Source organism: Grus americana, chromosome 1 (assembly GCF_028858705.1).
Source record: "Grus americana isolate bGruAme1 chromosome 1, bGruAme1.mat, whole genome shotgun sequence".
Classification (NCBI taxonomy): Eukaryota; Metazoa; Chordata; class Aves; order Gruiformes; family Gruidae; genus Grus; species Grus americana.
The window spans coordinates 140704835-140723753 of NC_072852.1; the positions used below are offsets into that span (position 1 = coordinate 140704835).

The 18919-nt window shown below is 39.5% G+C and overlaps 1 protein-coding gene across 7 annotated transcripts in view; it reads left to right on the forward strand.

Moving 5' to 3' along the window:
- Positions 1–9567: 9567 nt before the first annotated feature.
- The window catches only part of NLGN4X (neuroligin 4 X-linked), a 192586-nt gene continuing 183234 nt past the window's right edge, over positions 9568–18919 (forward strand). For 3 of the 7 annotated variants that reach the window (XM_054812617.1, XM_054812614.1, XM_054812618.1), the window contains exon 1: positions 9594–9945. The gene's annotated coding sequence lies outside the window, so the exon portion shown is untranslated. Of the gene's footprint in view, positions 9946–10996; positions 11136–18919 lie in introns of those variants that run through there. The other 4 variants (XM_054812613.1, XM_054812619.1, XM_054812616.1 and 1 more) reach the window with 3 other exon arrangements.

Sequence of the window (18919 nt, forward strand, 5' to 3'; positions counted from 1 at the left end):
GCAGACAGCTATACGTAATAACCTCCTGAATAATCAGATCTGGTAAGTCAGAACACTTAGAAACCACCTTCTGAATAGACCTAAACAGTCTTGTATTGTTCAAATGTATCGGCTGCTATTTGAAGACCTGCTTCCTCCAAACCAAACTTGCAAGTGAACACACATTCTTTTCAATTTTCTGTGACCTTATCAAGTCACGCCTCACTTCATGTAACCTCAGGGCTTCAACTTGATTGTTTTTGCTTATTTATTTATTTATTTATTACTCCTGCAGACACCTAAAAACCCAGCTATGCTGACTTCATTCTGCACATTAAGTAGGAATAACAATGTAGTCCACTAAGAGCTAAGTCATGGTTTTCTTTGGAGTTCTCTCAAATAATACCCATTGCTAACACAGACTCCCACTACAGTATTACCCTGTTTACTATGATCTCCCAAACTGCAAAGGTCAACCCATGTGGAGACACAGCAGCAACAGTGTCAATGCTAGCTGTTATTTTACATTTCATGGAATCCAAGTTTAAGAAATTATTTATGCAAGTTATTGTCTTTAAAAAAAGCCATCCAAAAAAGCAGGAGACAAACTTTTTTAAAGTATTGAACCAACAATTATTCAAAATGTGTAGGAAAACTATATGCACATTCTGTTAACATTTTCCAGAATACACCATTTCTTTCCCAGCTTGCTAGCTTAACTGACTTAGTTGAAGTCGAGAGGCAAACTGCAATTTTTTCCACCTTTGGTCTTGACGAGTGCACTTTTAGAGGTGGGTTACAACGTGTTTTGTGAGTCATGTCAAATAGTGATAGAAATCCACCACCTTCACCTCGCTCTGTTGAGTCCATTGAGTGATCAAGGGGTGCTGAGAGACAGCAACTGCATTTGATTGTAGCAGATTGTTTTCACTCACCCTGCCGGCTGCGTGGAATGACTGACAACCATATGAGGCAATAATAAGTGCTAAAAGGGGCAAAGATATGTCAGGAGAAAGGAAAAGAGAGCGCCATTGTTAAAAATAAATTTGTAGGTGATGGTTGTGATAGTTGCTTACCACTTTTCAAAAGTGTTTTTACTGTAACTTATGCAGCTCTGCCTCTGCCTGCTGCATCCACCTGTTGCCTCCCATATTAAATACACGTAATAAGGGCTTGAGGGTAGACATTGCCTTTTTTATGCGATTGTACTAAACCTCACGGGATGAAACTGCAATAAATAGAATTGTTAATGCAAATAAGACATCAATTAATAGTAGAATTTTATTAATAGTCTGAGGTCAAGAAGGGCAGGTGATGACCAGTTAAGCCTGTCATTAGGGATGGCATTTTTGCACAGGTCACCTTTTTTAACAGGACAATAAAATGCGTGGTTTTTTACAGTGCTGTACAGAACACTGTGTTGCTGTTTGGCAAAGGAGATTTTTTTAGATTGTCTAGTCTTAGATGTATCCTTCCCCTCCCTTTCCTGGGCTGTCACATGTGTGTAGACATGTAAGACAAAGAAAATAAGCAAGCTTGACTTTGCATTACCTGGCATAAATTTAACACAGCTTTAAGTCAAAGCAAGCAGCTGAGACATAAAACTAATGCAACATATGGCTAAATAAGTGTGCTTAGTTACATTTATTACATATGGCCATATTAGTTTTAAACATGTGTACTGTGATGGTGTCCAAAGATCCCTAGCAAAGTTAAGACCTGAGTGGAGATAGATAAGAAAATATCTGTCCCAGAGAGTTTACATTCTAAATGTCACACAAGAAGATGAAGGCTAAGAAGGATATGACCTATAAATAAATGAACATGATGATGACTGACACAGTTTTATTTATTAAATATGTTTGTTGTTGCTGCTTTTCCCTAGATGACTCTTACCGAGGAATTATCTTACAAACTTGCTGAAAATAATTAGCAGAAAAAATATCCATGGCAGATGAGGCTTTGAAAGCTTTTGATAGATCCTGTCTAGGTCAGTGGAATATTTTGCCAATAAGGACTATGATAGCGCTAATGGAAGTCCACCTGAGCCCCTACTGATGATAATACTACCAGCAGACAGACTGATAAATTATAATGGGCACAGCAGCAGCAGCAGCCACTCCAGAAACATCCTTAAAGTGAATTTCCTTTAATGGCTGGGAAGACAAATGGCTCACATTTTATCATTGGATTCCTCCTCTTTCAGAAAATTGCCAATAAACTTCCTGTCCTTAGCTGAAGATTTGGCAGCAACTTGGACATAACAAATTTAACCCATTCAGTGACTTTCATCTCTTTATTTATGTCAGTTATTTGTTCAAACTGTTCTTCTTAAGCCAACCGATCTTACATCTTTTCATATCCGAAATTAAGGTAATTTGTTTTTTAAATGGCTCACAGGGTGAAGTGGTGTTTCTGACGAGGTCAGGCTCCTGTGAAGTTGTTATTCAGAAGTGATTGCTTGTACTGTAAGTACCTAAATTAACAAGGTACTTCCCATTTAGATTTGGGAGTTTTTTTCTGGTCTTCCCAGTCTCAGTCAGCATGAACAGCTTGTACCTAACTCTTCCTAAACCCAGCCAGAACCCCAGAGCATTTACTGTGGGCACACGAACAAATGTCACCAAATTTCTGTGGCTTAATGAGCTGCCTCGCATTGGCTGAGCTCGTGTGCTCTGTTAGCACTCTGATTTTCTTTCACTTAGCAAACAGTTGCAGCAGCCACAGTTTGAGACATTATTGCCCATCCCAGGTTGTTTGCTCTTGTTCTGCTGCTGAAGACCATCCCTGCAGCCAGCGTGGCAGAACAAATATTCCTTTTCTCTTACAGGTTAGTTTAAACCCTTATTCACTGCTCATTTAATCTAGTCTGTTGCCTTATGCTAAGTGGTTAACACATACGCAAACTTTTCTTCTGCTGATTTAATTTCAAGGAATGATGATCTCTGGCAGACGTATGGCACTAAAGCCGGAGCTAGTTTCACCAGTGCTTGTCTGTAAATGCCTTTAGGTCTTTTAATTACAAAGTAAAACACATTACCTGGAATCTGTGTGAAGGAAATTGCCCCACATTTGGGATGGGCTAACAACATGCTGATGAATAGGTGGCTCAGCTGACAGGCAGAACTTGACAGTATTTTCTCATAGCTCAGGGATCTCACACCCAGGTCTGGTAAGTGGCATTATACTTGAGGCATTTCAAAGAATATTTATGCATACCCAGGTCTTCTTATTAATGCTTCCAGAATTGCCTGGTCACTATATAGTAGGTCTTTTTGCTCAAGCATTCAGCGAGAGAAGTTAGGAGACTTGGTTACAATGCCTTCCTCAGTCTGCAGACTTTAAAAAATATATTCTCAAAAGACGGCAGTACAATAGAGGTTAGTTTAGGTAGAAAGCACTCTCCACATTCCAGTCGAAACTGTACTTTGGGTAGCAAAAGAAACAGGATTACTTTGGCCAGGAAAAACATGAATGATACAATGCAGTGAGAAGGGCATTTGGAAATAGATATCACTACCTACTACAGAGACAGACTTTTATGTAATTATTTTGCAAAGAGGAAAATAATTCCAACACTTTTGATCTTCTAATTGTCTCTCTTTGTAGTCCTAAAGCAGGAGATTTTCTAACAACTTCCAAGAATGATTTTTGCAGAAAACTTACTTGCCATTTGAAGCTTGCAGCTATAGTGTTCTTTTGAAATCCACAGGTCTCTGAGCAACTTCTTACAGACCAACCAGTTGTCAAAGGAGTTACCTGAAGAGCTATTATGTTTGGTTTTGAACATCCAGATCCTTAACATTGTGGCTGTAGATGAAACCTAAATTGCTGAAGAGATCTGACTTGCGAAAGAATGTGAGCTGTGACATTAGCATTAGGTATTTAGGGACTGCATTTAATTTCTCTTTGCTTTCATTTAATGATATTCCTGCCCTCCTTCCTGTGCTATTCAAGTGCAGTTAAAGTTTAAGATGAACATACATACTGATAAACTGCTTTTTGTTTCTTATACGGTGTTAGGCATATGCTTTTCTGTAATCCTTAAATTATGCTATAAATAATTCTTTCTAATATTAATAACATCAGTCTATGTAGCACTTTAAAGCTACAAAGGTTACACAGAGCTTGTAAGGTCTGACTCTAAGGCACTTTGTGTCTCTTTCTAATCTAAAAGAGGATGGAAGCAGGGGTGGATAACTAGCCTCTGGTTAGCTCAGTGTTTCGTATCAATGAAAGTTACAGACCACATTTGTCAAGATCAAATCGAGATTTCTATGGGTATGTAGGGCAAACTGCACTTTCAGCGTTTACGTGAGTGGCACATGGAATTTCTCCAAAAGTATTAATCTAAATCAAAATCTAACCATATAAACCCTTAAAAAATGGGCTGATTATATAGCACAGGGAATAATTAGGCTTGTTGTTGAAGAGGACACGGTTTTGTCTGTTTGCTTTCAGTAGGAGCTTTTTTAATGCTATTAATCATATTAACTACAGTAGCACTCAAGGAGTCTGAATGCACTGTACCTGTATAGGCCTAATACAGAAGATATAAGAGTCCGTCCACCAAAGATACAGACCTAAATGGCAATAGGGACACAGGCTGTGAGTATGCATAGGGATTGTCTTGACCCACTAGAGTTACAAATGTCATCTCAGGCCTTGTGCTGTGTTGATTAGATGCTGTGGTTTCTCGGGAAACTGTATGCGTAGAGCAAGTTTTTAATTGTGCAGAATATATTGCTCAATGGAAAATGAAAATAACCATTAAATTAATTTCATGATTAATTTATTTGTGTCTGAGTGATATTTTGAAGATTACAGACACTACGCTATAGAAATGCTGCTATTGTGGTGTTGTCAGATATTGATCAGGAGTGTGACTCTTTAATTAGGTCTAATTTCAGATAAAAGGAGGACCCTTGTTTTGAATGATCATAATGCAAAGACAGGGTGTGCAAGAACAGGAGTCAACTTCCAGTTCAGACAAGCACATTTGTAACTGAAAGAAGGTCTTCACACAAGAAGCATTAGCTTCTTTTATTATTATCATTGTCTTTTTCTTGTAGAAAAAGTCAGCAAAGACTAAGTATGCAAGATCTTAGTAAGGATCTTGATGAAAATATTAAGTAATTATGGGAAAAGTTTGCAAATGCTATCTATAGTGAAAAATATCAATAACCAAATGGTTTTCTATAGATTTTAGGAGACATCTATGCATTGTAAATTGATGTCTTTATAGAATGATATCTGTATTAAAACTGAGAACATAGATCACACTTTAAGATGAGAGAATGCATTTTTGTAAATTATGGAAAAAAATGTTGAAATCATTATTGGTAACCAGGAACATAAGTTCCCAGCTCACATAGAGGCCAAGACCAAATGTGATCCTTGTAAAAATAAAAATGAGCATTTGGAGTGAAAAAATGCATTAATATGACTCCATTAATATGACAACTCCATATCCTATTCCAGAGTTTACGCTTTTAAAAGGATATCGATAAATGGTGAAGGTTGAGAAAAGCCTTGCAACGATGAATCAGAGTCTGGAAAGCCTGCCTTGTAGTAAGAGACTAACGAAACAGAATCTAGTTATTTCAACAATAAGAAAGTTAGAATGTTGACTAATCATCATCTGTAAAGTATGTAAGTTGAAAAAAGAAGTTAATACTAAAAGGCTCTTTAATTTAATAGACAAAGCCAACGTGAAATTCAGTTTTGTAAGGCTATAAGTGAGGAACGTGATTTTGACAGTGAGAATAATTATGTACTAGTAAAATTTACTCAGATGTTACAGGAAATATTTACTTTTTTTTTTTTACAGGAAAACTGACATACTTTAGTTCAACAGTAACTAGATGGCTTTATAAAGAAAAATCAACAACAAAACCAAAACAAACTAGCCTAAATGATATGAAAGATCTCTGCAGATAATTATAATGGTCTCTTCTAGCTTTGGCTTTACACAGGGAAGTCCAGAGTCCAGCAACTGCTTCCACTCTTCCAGGACTGAAACATTGGCTCTGTTAAAGTCAATGTCTATACCCCTGTCATGAAGATTAGGGTTCAATCTCAGAAGTTGTATAACTACAAATTCCTGTACTTTCTCTCTAAAAAAGACTTAAATAGGTGAAGTGATCTTTCTGTGCTATTATCTACGGCTACTTTATGTTGAGTTTGGACCTTTCTCAGAAGGAGAAAACAACACTAAAAGTTTTAGTAAAAAATGCTAAGGAGAATGCAATTAGAATGGCATTAGTCAGGCACATACCGTGACAAACATTGTATCTTTGGGAAGCTTTAGTGAGTATTAGTGCTCACAGTACACTACTCTGAAATTATCATACTGGCCATGCAGGTGGGAGTCTACTGTATATTTCTGATTTATCTGGCATGTAGTATAAACAGCAGTACAGTGAGCATTACATTTACATTAAAGGAAATATTTTGAATTTTTTAATTTGAATATGTTATTTTTCTGGGTGGCATTTTTGTTAATCTGTGTAATTTTCTGAGAAAATAGTTACAGATGAACTTTTTCTTCTGTTAGCAAACCATAAGAAGATAAGCCACATAGGAAACAAATTTATTTCTTGAAATTTAGTAAACAGCTTTTGGGGGCTACTCAACTAGGAGACTTTTACTGTTTCCCCCAAATCATAATTTTCTGCATGTTCATTTCAAAATAATTTCTGGATTTTTCCTGTTTACTTGGTGGACCTGGTGGAACTCACTCTATTTCCTTTTAATTCCTTCTGCAGTTCTCACTTACTTGAAGTCTTTCTTACAAAGGACTATGCCTGCTATGTATTATCACTCTTGTACCCATCAAGTGAGCTCATCCAGTGACCTGAGTAGGAGATGCACTGTGGATTTCAGTCCACTGGTGCCTTTTGCACCATGAAGCTAGCGAAATATCCCATTCCAACTGCATAAAGTGAATTAGGATCATACTGGCTCATCCTTGCATAAAAGGGAATGGAAGTCCATTGGCATTATGAATATTTGAGTAAGAAGACCAAGCAGACAACAGGGAAGGGTAAAGAGTCAAATGCTGTTCATGCAATTGCTGAAAGCCACTCTCATCTTGCTTCAGGTTTGCATTTTGAATATGAATTGTTTGGAATGAATAGCTAACAAAAAAAAAAAAGAGGCATTTTTTCTTTTATTTTCTTTTTTGTTTTTAAACAGTTATACTTTCTTGCTATTAATTTGAGCATCAGTATGCAATACACTATATCTGATTTAGAAATGAATTCGTGGAAATTTTACAGTGATTTGACATGGGAGACCAAATCATGCCCCAGTTTGACTGACACAACAAGAAGTTCCATGGGATGGAACCCAGCAGAGTTTGGCCTGTCTTCAGTCAGACTGTCACGTACCGTGATTTCTTTAGATTTCACTGTTTACAAGTAGAGTCAAGTTGGGTTAATACTAGAATACAATGCCTCCTTGTAAGAAGTGATGGTGTTACTTAGCAAGTGGCATTCTTTTCTCTGAATGATTGCTCCTGGACTCCTGCTTGCTGTTATAAATATGCAGTGGATTGCTGCAGATACCCTCCCAAATAAGTCAAAGCTTCCAACTGTACATTTAGCTTTTTGAAAGTTGTAAGAGGAGAAAAGTACATTCCACTGTTCTGACCAAATGCCTTTTACTTAAATCCTTTCTATACTTGCGTAGAGCCTATGGAAAGTTTAGCTTTATTGCTGTGTTTGAGAATATTTGGGTCATAGCTGCAAACATTAGTTGCAAACATTAGAGATGATCCTTTGGTCACCTGTAATAAATTGCCTCCTGATATTGTAACACAGGTGGCAGATCATTATTCAGATTAAGTAGTGCATACATTAATATCCTCCAAATTTATCTTGTAAAATGCATGACATACTCATCAAAATAAAGACTGTCCTGCAAAATTTGGGACAGATGGCAGTGCAAGATGACATCTTTTCTAAATGTGTCAAAATGTTCACTCAGTCAAGCAATATGATTGGTTGCACATTCTGGGTGCGTTATTAAAATAACAAAAGCAGTAAAATTCACTTGCACGAACACCTGCTGCTAGAGTCACTTAAAATAAGTAAGGCAAAACATATAATTAAGTAATATAAAAATAATTATTTCACTGACAAATAAGTTAACAGTTTAATGCAGCTATTGCATTGCTTAAAATGTTTTAAGTCAGTGAATTACACCTGCACTTAGATTTACAAAATGTAAAACCAAAACGTGCCTTCCTAAGTGATACTGAAGGAAGTATCCTTCACACGATATAACGAAACACTATATAAGAACGGACACACAACAGGCCTACTGTTGTCTGGTAGATGGTATCTTCAAATCAGATAGTATATATTCCTTTACCACTTGAAACAGAAGAGCATAGAAGTGATTGATAAACCCAATATCACAGCCAGAAATCAGATTTCAGAAAACTAAGCACTATCTGCTCTCTTCTGAGGATCTGACGTGGTGGTAGAAACAAAGCATCAAGAAAAGAAGAGCTGCTGATTTATTTTTTTCTTTTTTCCAGCATTTGAAAATGTCAGAGACTCAGCTTATGAAGTCTAATGTAAGTCTTGTGGCAGAAAGTCTCATCAAGGCATGAATATGATTTTTGTTTCAAATTATGGAAAGGTCTTCAAGACCCCTTTCTACCATTCTCTGCTTTGTTCTCAGAGAACTCGGCCAATCCTCACCTGGTCTCAGTTCAGGGTCTCATGCTCTGGGTGATGTTAAGTGCTGTTATTAAACTGATCAAAGGAACATGCTGTGGAGTGAAACAAAGCGTATTTGTTGGAAGCTTGAGCACATATTTGCTACACCACCCTCAGTCTGAAATTATACACAGGAAGTGAACCAGAGACCCTGTGTTGTAGTACTTAACAATAACCACAGGCTCCCCTCTTCAGCCCTTACACTTGACCTTTGCAACAATGGTTAGCTAACGAAAATAGGAGTGTTAAATAACTGGTCTGCTTAGGACAAAAAAAAAAAAAAATCTATTTGAAACCATTGGGCACTGGGCAAATGTCTACTTTGCTATTTTTGTATGGAAGGAAGGGGGTTGGGAACAAAATGCTTCAGTGGTTGGTATGCAGTTATACTGTCAGCTCCATGTAAGAGCATATGGGTGAATTTGGTTACAACAGGCTGGTACTGTAGAAACTGCAGCTTTAAAAGGTTAACAAAGACTGCACTTGCTGTATGGGATCATGGACTAGGGAGAGCGACAGTCTGAATTGTGTGATCCCCCGACGCGCACACGCAGACACACACACACACACACACGTTTCCATCTCCGTGTGCGAAATGCCCACCTGTTCAGCCTCCCGGGCCCCCGGCCGGGCTCTGCCACCGCCGCTTCGCGCGGGGATGCGACGCTCCTCGCAAGAGGCTGTGGATGGAGATACGGTTTCTGTAGCGATGGGGCTGACTGCGGAGAGCTATTGGCTGCCGGCTTTGTAAATTTCATTCAGTTTGGTCCAATAGGAGGAGGAGAGCGCCTGGTACAGCCTGGACCTCTTCCCCCCTCTCTCGCTCTCTCTTCCCCCCCCCCCCCTCCCAGCTCGCCTTGCCTTGCAGATCAGTCTCTCCCCGGCTCGGTCTCTCTGCATAGGCAATCACAGCTTCTACTCGCAGACCCAACTCTCCCTCTCGCACTGATTGCAATGAATTTTCTGCTTGAATGTAGGTCGCTTACAACCGAGAACACGAGTTTCCTTCAAATCCAGTGTTGCTGTCTTTCTTCTTGTTATTTTTAATTGTCTCTCCCCCCCTCCCCTTCGTGGTCGTTGCATTCCTTTGGAGAAGCGAATCGCGTTGGATTCCAAAAAGGAGAGCAGGAACCGTGTGTGAATAATCCCGGCTGCATGATAGCCCGAGAGGATTTCCTGAAAGAATCTGGCTGTGTAAAAAAGACCCCTATGCTTCTGCAGCTATTCCAGTGTTAAGGTAGGAGTACTGGATTTGCCGTTTGAGTGTTCATTTTCATTTTTTCTGTTGCTTCCCCCCCCCCTTTTTTTTTTCGGCGAGGGTGGGGGAGAGAGGGAGAGGTGTTGCAGTTGGTACTCTGGCAAAGGGCGAGCAGTTTGCTGCAGTCGTCTGTGCTTTTACTTTTCCCATCATGATAAAGCGATACTTTCTTTCTGCCATCTCCACCATCATACGCGATCTCGTTGTCACATATGCATATTTGTGCAAATTTACTTCTTTTTTATCCGCTTCGGTCTCGTCCCCTATATCCCCCTTGCACCATAATTTGTTTGGAGGCATTTTGCTGCAATCAGCTATTTGGAAAGGCTCTGGGGTTCTGTGTGAGATGTTTACAAAGTAGCTCTGCCTTACAGCCAAATAAACAGAAGAGTGTGGAAGAGAGGAGGGAAAAATATCTGCAGTACAGGGAGAGAGAGAAAGAGCGAAGCCACAGTTTCCTGCAAGCGCGGAGAGGGGCAGGAGCGGTACCTCATGCTCTGTGTGCGCCTGTGGTTTTCAGGGAAACACAAAACCAACACGTAGGTTTTTGGTTAACCACTTCCCTCGCCACCACCACAACCACAAAAAAAGCAAAAGGAGACGGGGGGGGGGGGGGCGGGGGGTGAAGAACAAGGGAGGCGGCTGTTCAGAGGAAATCTTGGCTCTTCTGGGATTAAGCGGTTCACTCGCTTTGGCTTGAGCTATTCCGTGATGCGTTTGCCTTCTTCCCCCCCCCCCCTTTTTTTTTTAAATTTCTTTTTCTCTTTTCTTCTTTTTCTTTCTTTCTTTCCTTTCTGGGCTGGGGTAAAATGCCCGCTTTTGTGATGGGCATGGGTTTCCGCACGTGATGGAGCGGGGACTGGCACTGGGGAGAGCCAGCGTGCGCGGAGCGGTGGCGGAGGCGGGGGGGCGGGGGGAGAAAAGAAAGAAAGAAAAAAAAAAAGACACGCACCACCACCACTCCCCCCCACCCCCGCTTGACAGTAAATCGGCTTCTCTGCAAAGCTGGGGCGGGGGCGGGCGAGGCGGGGGTTGGCGGCGTGAGGCGCCTCCGCGGCTTTGCCCCTTCCCCAGGGGAAAGGCCGCCGCCAGCCCTCCACCGCCCCGGGGAGCGGGGGCGGCCCCGTTGCAGCGGCCCTGATGGACGCCCGTCAGACAGCGGTGGGGAGGTAGCGGGGGCGCCGGCAGCCGCCGTTCAACCCGCCCACTCCCACACACATTTCCGCGGGCGCGCAGGGTCGGGGCGGGCAGGGCGCGCCTCCGCTGCGGAGGGGTGCGGGGGCGCAGGGAACGGGAGCGGGTCGGGGTGCGGAGCGGGGAGCGGGGGGCGTCCCGCCGTCGTGCCTAGAGCGGGGCTAAGAATAGATGGCGGCGCGGCCGGGAAACTTGGCCGGTTCGGGCGGTCGGCGTGGGGGGAGCGAAGTTTGCGGGGGACGCGGGCGCGGCAGTGGCGAGGCGCGGCCGCCAGGTGGCGCTGCGGACCCTTCCAGCCGCGCCGCCCGCTGCCCTCCCGCGCCGCAGCGCCGCGCGCCCCGCCGCGGGGCCGTCCCGCGCCCGCCGGCACTGGGCGGTTGTGCGGGGCCCGGCGGCGGGGACACGCGGCCGCGCGCGGAGCGGGGTTTGAAAGGGAAGTTTGGTTTGGTCTTGTTGTGTGTTTTTTTTTTTTTTTTTTTTTTTTAATGCGGATTTTAACAGCGGGGAGGTGGGAAAGCGTGCGGGCTTGCAGGTAGGTGAGCAAAAGTCGTTCCAAGGCAGGCTGGGATGCGAAGGAGCCCCTGGGTGGTGGGCTGGGCAGATGGAGTGTGCCGGTCTGGTAATGCGGCGAGCAGAGACGGGTGGTAGCCGGATAAACTGGGGTGCGAGGCGCCTGCCATCAGCTTCTTGCATCTGTAGGCTTTGTGGAGGTACTGCTTGTCATATGGATGGCGGGAACACATATGCGAGTTTAGATGTTTTGTGTTTAAAAACAAACCAACACCAAACAAAAAAAACAAAAAAAAAAAGAAAAAAAAAAGAGCTCCTTAGCCATGTTTGATCAGTGTTGAAAGCAAACGCCTATAAAATTCTAGACTGATTTCTGGTTTTAAATGATTAATAATGTTAAGGGCATATACGTATATATTTAGAAGTAGGTGAACAGAAAGCAAAGATTAATTGGATGAATTTACTAGCAGTTACACCAAAATGGAAATCTCTAATATTTTTCTCCTCCTAAAATATAACTGCTAATTTAGATATCTCATATAATGGAAGGGCAATAGTCCCCAATCCCATGGGACACAAGTTTATTAACTATTAGATTTATAAATCCTCTGTTAGCACTGAAGAAATAAACTATTTTTCTGTAACCCTAAGAAAAGTAATTATTTCCACTAATATTAAAACCTAGATAAGAACACAACTTTGCTTTGTAGAAGTGAGCTGATTTCATGTCAAATGAAACCTGCATTTTATTTTCATTTTACTTACAAAAAAAGCATTTGATATTATATTATTAATATCACCTATGTAGACTTGTATATAGGTAGCACCTATATAGATGTGCATTAAGGCAGGACATTTGAAATATTTTTTCCTTATACTACCGAGTAGGTGGTTGCATGTATTGTCATATAAATCCTATTCCAATGAATCATTAAATACTAAGAACATGAAAACACGCCATGCAGTTTCTGCTAACTCAAAACAACAAGATCTATGATGGCATGTATTTTTCTAAGAATAATATAAAATGAAATTTAATTTTGACCTAATTTTTATCATCTTGAAATTATTACCCCTTTGTGTATAAATACAGCTGTTACTGCTCTCTCTCTTCTCTATTCATATGCCTGTATATCATATAGATGCAATTATTATTGGTATGCTGTGTGCAAGTACAACCTATTAAGTTGTACCAAATACTAAAACTGAAATTCAGTTTGGCATCCAAAATGCCTTCGTCCTCAAGAGGATTCTGATTCAAAGCTAATTTAAATCTTTCTCCTCTTCTTTTTTTTTTTTTCCCATTGAATTTAATGGCGTTTAAGTTTGGTCTCTACTGAAAAGCGTTTGTGTAGACAAGAAAGTACGTTTTCTTCCTTCTGCATTTCTGGACGGAGTGATTACTTTCCTAGTATTCTTCTAAAATGCAGTGCTGTATCACAAAGATGTAGCCTGTAAATACAAAAATTCCTGATGTTTTTTCTTGATCAGCAAAGTGCAGTGGTCAGTGATGAAGTGTCATTTTTTTTAAAGCCATCACAATGCAAGCAAACAAAAGCAAGCCTCATAGCATGAATGAAAGAGGCCAACTGGATTAAATTAGGACAAGTGACAAAACTGGTAGGTTTACTGGAGATGCTGTGCTATCCTATATATTTTTTATTCTTACAAAGGCTTTATCTTTTAGCTGATCCTATGTTCTTGGGTGGATCGTTCCCTTGACAATTTTTACATTTGATAAAAATATCCATCTTAATAGGCATCCTTCAGCTGAAGACTTGTCATGTAGAGATGAAGGCAAGAGGCAGGAAGAAAAGCTGTTTAACTGAAGCTTTGTATTAAAGATATCATATAGAAACAAGGATTTGTTTGGCTTTTTTTTTTTTTTTAAAAACAAAAGAGTGATTCAAGGAACATTTACTGGCTGCTGCATAGAGGTTTGCACATTTGTTTTTGACAGGTTCTCAATGCAGCCTCCTCTTGGCCTTTCAAACACGCATGCTGCTATTTGATGGCTGAATCACATAGTGTAAAGAACAGCTTCACCTGGGTAGGACAGGAATAAGCATCATGCTATAACCAGCATATAATTTAGTCATTCTGTCACTTGAAGACTTGTCATCGAGATTCAAGATCTCTTCTGCATGAGTAAGATTGGTTAGTTACGTGCATTGAATTATAAGGTTGTGAGTCTTTTTAAAAAAATATAAATCTAATAAAACCAAAACATAAACATGAGCTGCACAAATCAATATAAGGCTCTCATGTCCAACTGCAGCTCTCCTCTGTCACAGTTCAGCTCAGGTGCTCTCAAGCAATGTTTGTAAAGCATTTATGCTGTGAGCCATTTCGATCCTCACACCTGGCAGGGTTATGTACTCAACTCTGTCAACTTTTAATAGTTCTCTACTTCTCATTGTATTTGTTTTAGTACTCCCCAAATTGTATTGGGGAAATATAAAAAAAAAAAAAAAAAGCAGCAATAAGAAACCTCAAACCACCAAACAAAAAACCTCACCTTCCTATGTAGTGGAGGAAAACCAAGTTTTATTGATAATATTCTTGGAAAATTATTTGCAATGAGATAGGGCACAATGCTAATCAACTTTTCACAACTTGAAAATGGATTTAAGGGTAGAGAAGAGAAAACTGAAAAATATAATTTATAGACAGTTTGCAGTGGTTGAATTTAAAAGGTAGGGAATTATTCTGAAGATGTTACATGCAAGCTCATCTCTCTTTAACCCATGTAAACTAATGGGGATTTTTTTCTGAATTTTGACATTAAAAATAAACTGTATATGATACGGAGTGACTTTATGGTTTGCATGCAGAGCTCGCATGAGAATCTGAATAGAAGCAGCTCTTGTAGAACATCGCCTGTTCTGTGAGATCTGCAGTGGGGCTTTACCAGCGGCACAGCTAATTCAAACCGAATGCATGACCACATGCTGGAATGATCTCAAGCTAGGAATGCTCAGATTTGTACTGTAATAATCTAAAAATAAACTGTAGTCACTGATGTCACAATGTATGATTCTTTCTTTTGGCTGTCTTCTGTGCTGAGCCCACACACCACTTAGTGTCATAGGACGTATTTCGGTAAGTGTATGCCACTGACTAGCTTCAGTAGAGGGTTACGACTTTCCACGCTTGTCTTTCTTCTGTTATTTATGTGCTCACTGAGATTTGCAACTTGATGGGGAGGCTGAGCCTTTCAAGAGAGGTAAGCTTTGAAAATGAATGGCACTCTTATTAGAAAAAAATATTTGAGACAGTACCACAGCGGATTGATTCAGTTCACTCTGAAAACTAGAAGAGTACATAGCTGTGATAATTTAATGTTACTCAAATAACTTCCTTTTAAAGAAATCTTTTTCATTGCTTTTAGAGGGGCTATTTTAAAATATTGCAGATTGAGGCAGAATCATACTAAAGAATGCTTCTTTTATTATGTAGAATGTAATTCACAATAATATAACTATATGAGAGATTTGAGGAATAAAATATTTGATTTTCTTCTTAGATTAGCCAGCAGTCAATTATAGCTAATTATGGAGTGGCTGTTACAATTTCATACATAGAATGAATTAGCTCATTTTTATTTACTTGTATATGAAGTTTTTTTAAGTAAATTTAAAAAAAAAATTTTGAGATTTAGTTACACAAATCATTGAGACTAAGCCAGTTCAGTATTTCACCATGACAGATGTCAGATGAAATAGTAGTGGCATGATTTGAGTAGCAAACTTCCATTTAACAGTATCTTTCAGATTTGCATCTATTGAATGCAATAGACAAAAATATATAGCCTACTGCTTTTCAGTGCAAATGAGTCCAGAGGTAAGATCTTTCCTTTGTCCTCCAAGTGGAGGTAGTCAAATGGAAGAGGACAATTATCAATAGGGTTTCTGTCCAAAAGTTTCCTGAAGTGGTCTAATGGCTTGATTATTTTGAAAATGCCCATTCCTGTGGTGTCTGGGTCAGTAATGGGCCCAGTACAGACCTGGAAGGAACAGATCTTCAAACTCTTGGGACTGTGCTCTCTAGTCTTCCTGTCAAATTATGGTCTTTCCAGGTAAGACTGACCAACCATGTTGATCAGTGCCATCATGTGGTGATCTTGTGATATTGTTGCAAGACATCTCTGGGTTGGTGATCAAGCTTCTTCATGTTTTAAAGTCGGTTTGGACCCTTAGTGAAAAAATGGTTTAATGGCAACAAGTCTTCTTTCAAAAAACTGGTTAGAAATACTACAGAGAGGGCTCAAATAAATTAGTCATATGTTCTGTAACAAGATTTCTTCTATGCTTGTGAACTCTGGTGGAAAGTAAGTGGACGAACTTCAATAACTCTTCTGTTTGGTGTTTTTTTAATTCCAAAACAGACAGTGCAGTAATCAGCTCCAAATACCTATTTGTTCTATTCCAATAAACAAATACTAAATTACTTTTGAGTCATACTTTTGACTTCTGATACATAAAAGCCCTACTTCCTATCCATTGAAATGTAATAAACCAAGGGCAAAGCTAATAGCCTCACTTTGAAATAAAGAATTTGGAATGGAACCAGATTCTTTGTGTCTATTTCTGTATCTTCATTTCATGCTGACTTTTGTAGTCTGGATTTTAGACTTAATTTTTAAGATTTCCATAAATCTTAAGCATGCAAAGCAGATGTGCTAGCCAGTTTTGCTTCTGTTAAATAGGGTTGTTTGCAGACACGAGGCTAAACTCTGCTATTAAAAGGAGCCAGGAATTACTCAAAATTTATCCATATTATAATTATACATCTGAAAATTCTTTTTCTGAAAATAAATAAAACATATTTTTGCTTTATCTCTACTACTTTACTTATTTTACTCCACCGATCTATATCACTTATCCAAGAAATATCTCTTTCAAGCTCTTGGAAATATACAGAACATGTTGCAAATTACCTGAAAATTATATAGGGAATGCATTTATGCTTTGAGATATGATTCTGCCTTTTCTGATCTGCTGTGAAAGATTTCCAGATCTGTCTTTTCAAATAAACAAAATTAGTATATTCTTCATATGGGACCACATAAGATATAAGCCATATGCTGTCTAACATACAATAAATTTTTACTTATTTTCTTACTGGATAGCATAGACCATTAACAGACTTGTGTAATAGGACCGAGATTAGCAGACCATTAACAGATTTGTGTCATGGGACCAGGTCTTGTTGGATTCATTGTAAAGATTCCTGTTAATTTCAAAAGGCTTTTGGTCAGGTCCTATGAGTAAGTAGTATTTGGATAGAATTACATGGAGTATTTGCATAGAACTGGCAATGTCATACAGCTTAAAAGCTTTCTGCCAACTTCATGTTGAGTTCTATTAATGAAATTGTCTTCAAACCTTAGAAAAATAGAAAAGAAAGCAATAGGCTCTGAAAAATAATGCATCTTCATCCCTTCCTTGAAGAGCTTGTTATAGGTGTGGATGATTATGCAGACTAGAAAAGTATCCTAGATGATGTAGGAGCAAGTACTGTCTCAACTCATGTTCTGTTGGTGACTGTGTTTATAAAGACAAATGGTTGTACAGACTTGTTACTATCTGTGATTTCTTCCTGAAGCTCCTTGGATTTGCTTTTCAGCAGAAGCTGAGTACGTGTTAGTAACCAAACTGATGGAGTACACACATCCAGTTTGTACACCTTTCCATGCAGTCATCTCGTTAGCTGTGGTTGTGCTGAAGACACAGTTTTGCCATCTCCAAACTAACTTTGTAATACTGTTATGTTGTCTTCCTGGATGTTCAGTTGTACTGGGTTTACACCATAGATTTCCATAGCATTTTACAGGTGATTGTGATAAAAGAGGCAAAAATCCTCTCCTGGATTCCAGAGGAATTGTGAAAGAAGAGGTGAAGCCCCTGTGAATCTTTGGTACATCTGCCATTAGCAAAACTCTCTGAAGTTTGTAAAGTAATAGTACTGTATCTGGATTTCATGGGATGTCTCAGATAAATAAAGAAAAAAATTCCAGCAACAAACAGAGGAAGCATCTAGTGGATTTGTTGGTTGGAGTCTCCCAAGCCAAAGATATCTCTACCACTAATGTAATTATTATAATGTCTGCCTACTGCATTTTACATCATCTACATGAAAGCAAAGATAAGTTCTCAGTACACAGTGGTGTGAGGGGAAGTAGAACTTTCTGCAAATTATGCACAGCTGGACAGATGAGCTGTGGTGCCCACGGCTGTGAATTTGTATTAACACAGCCAGCAGTAGGTCTGCTGCCCAAATTAGAAATGTTCCTTGTGTGTTGTTTCCAACGTGCAGGTGGTGAATTGGGGGACAGATGATGCAGATCCACTGGTTTTGACAGATTAAATAATAGCAGTTGGCATAACTGGAAATTAATCTTGGAGCTGGAGGAGATCTCCCTGGGGAAAAGCTAGCATATTAATTTCATGCTCAGTGTGATAATACTTTGCTTTAGTTCGGGTGCACAAGTTTTAGTGCAGAAGAAGTGGACTTACTGCTTCAGTCTGAACAGGTTAACAGTTGTTAAGAAGATACGTTACTCTGTTTAATCTTGCATTTGTTATGTCTTTCTTTCAAGATCTTGTAGCTGAACTGTGTTTGAATTATGGCTTTTGAAGATAAATGCTTAGTGTTTATATTGATTTGAATGTCATCTTTACATACAGATAATGTTTCAGATACAGTGCCTTAGGAATTTGATAACGCAGTCCAGCATTAGGGTAGAAAGGTCAGTAAGATTTTTATACTACTGGACTGTGAAAGGCATGCTGCATTGATTTGTCTGCCCTGATGGGGTACAGAAGTGAGATGTTACTGAAATGCAGTGGGTTAATGGTGCAGTTAGCATGTACCATTATCTTCATTGAGTGGTTACCATCATTGGGTGGCATGCAAGCACAAACAAAAGTAGTTCGCCACTAGAAGAGCTGACCCATCTTCATTTGCGCTATAGTGTGGCAAATAAATATTTCTCCTTGGAATTGTCAGTTTGTATTCTCTTTTTCCTGTTTTCTTTGGAAATAAGATGTTCTAGTGAACTGTCCTCCTGCCCAAATATATCTTGTCTAGGACTTTTGGCTTCAGAAAACTGAAATTAGAACATGTAGTTAGGATCTTTCATTTTCTCCATTTCTGCCTTTCTTGCAAGTTTTTTTGTTTGTTTGTTTGTCTGTTTTTTCTTTTCCTGTAACTTTGTCATTTGTCTTAGCATCCCAGATCCTGTGAA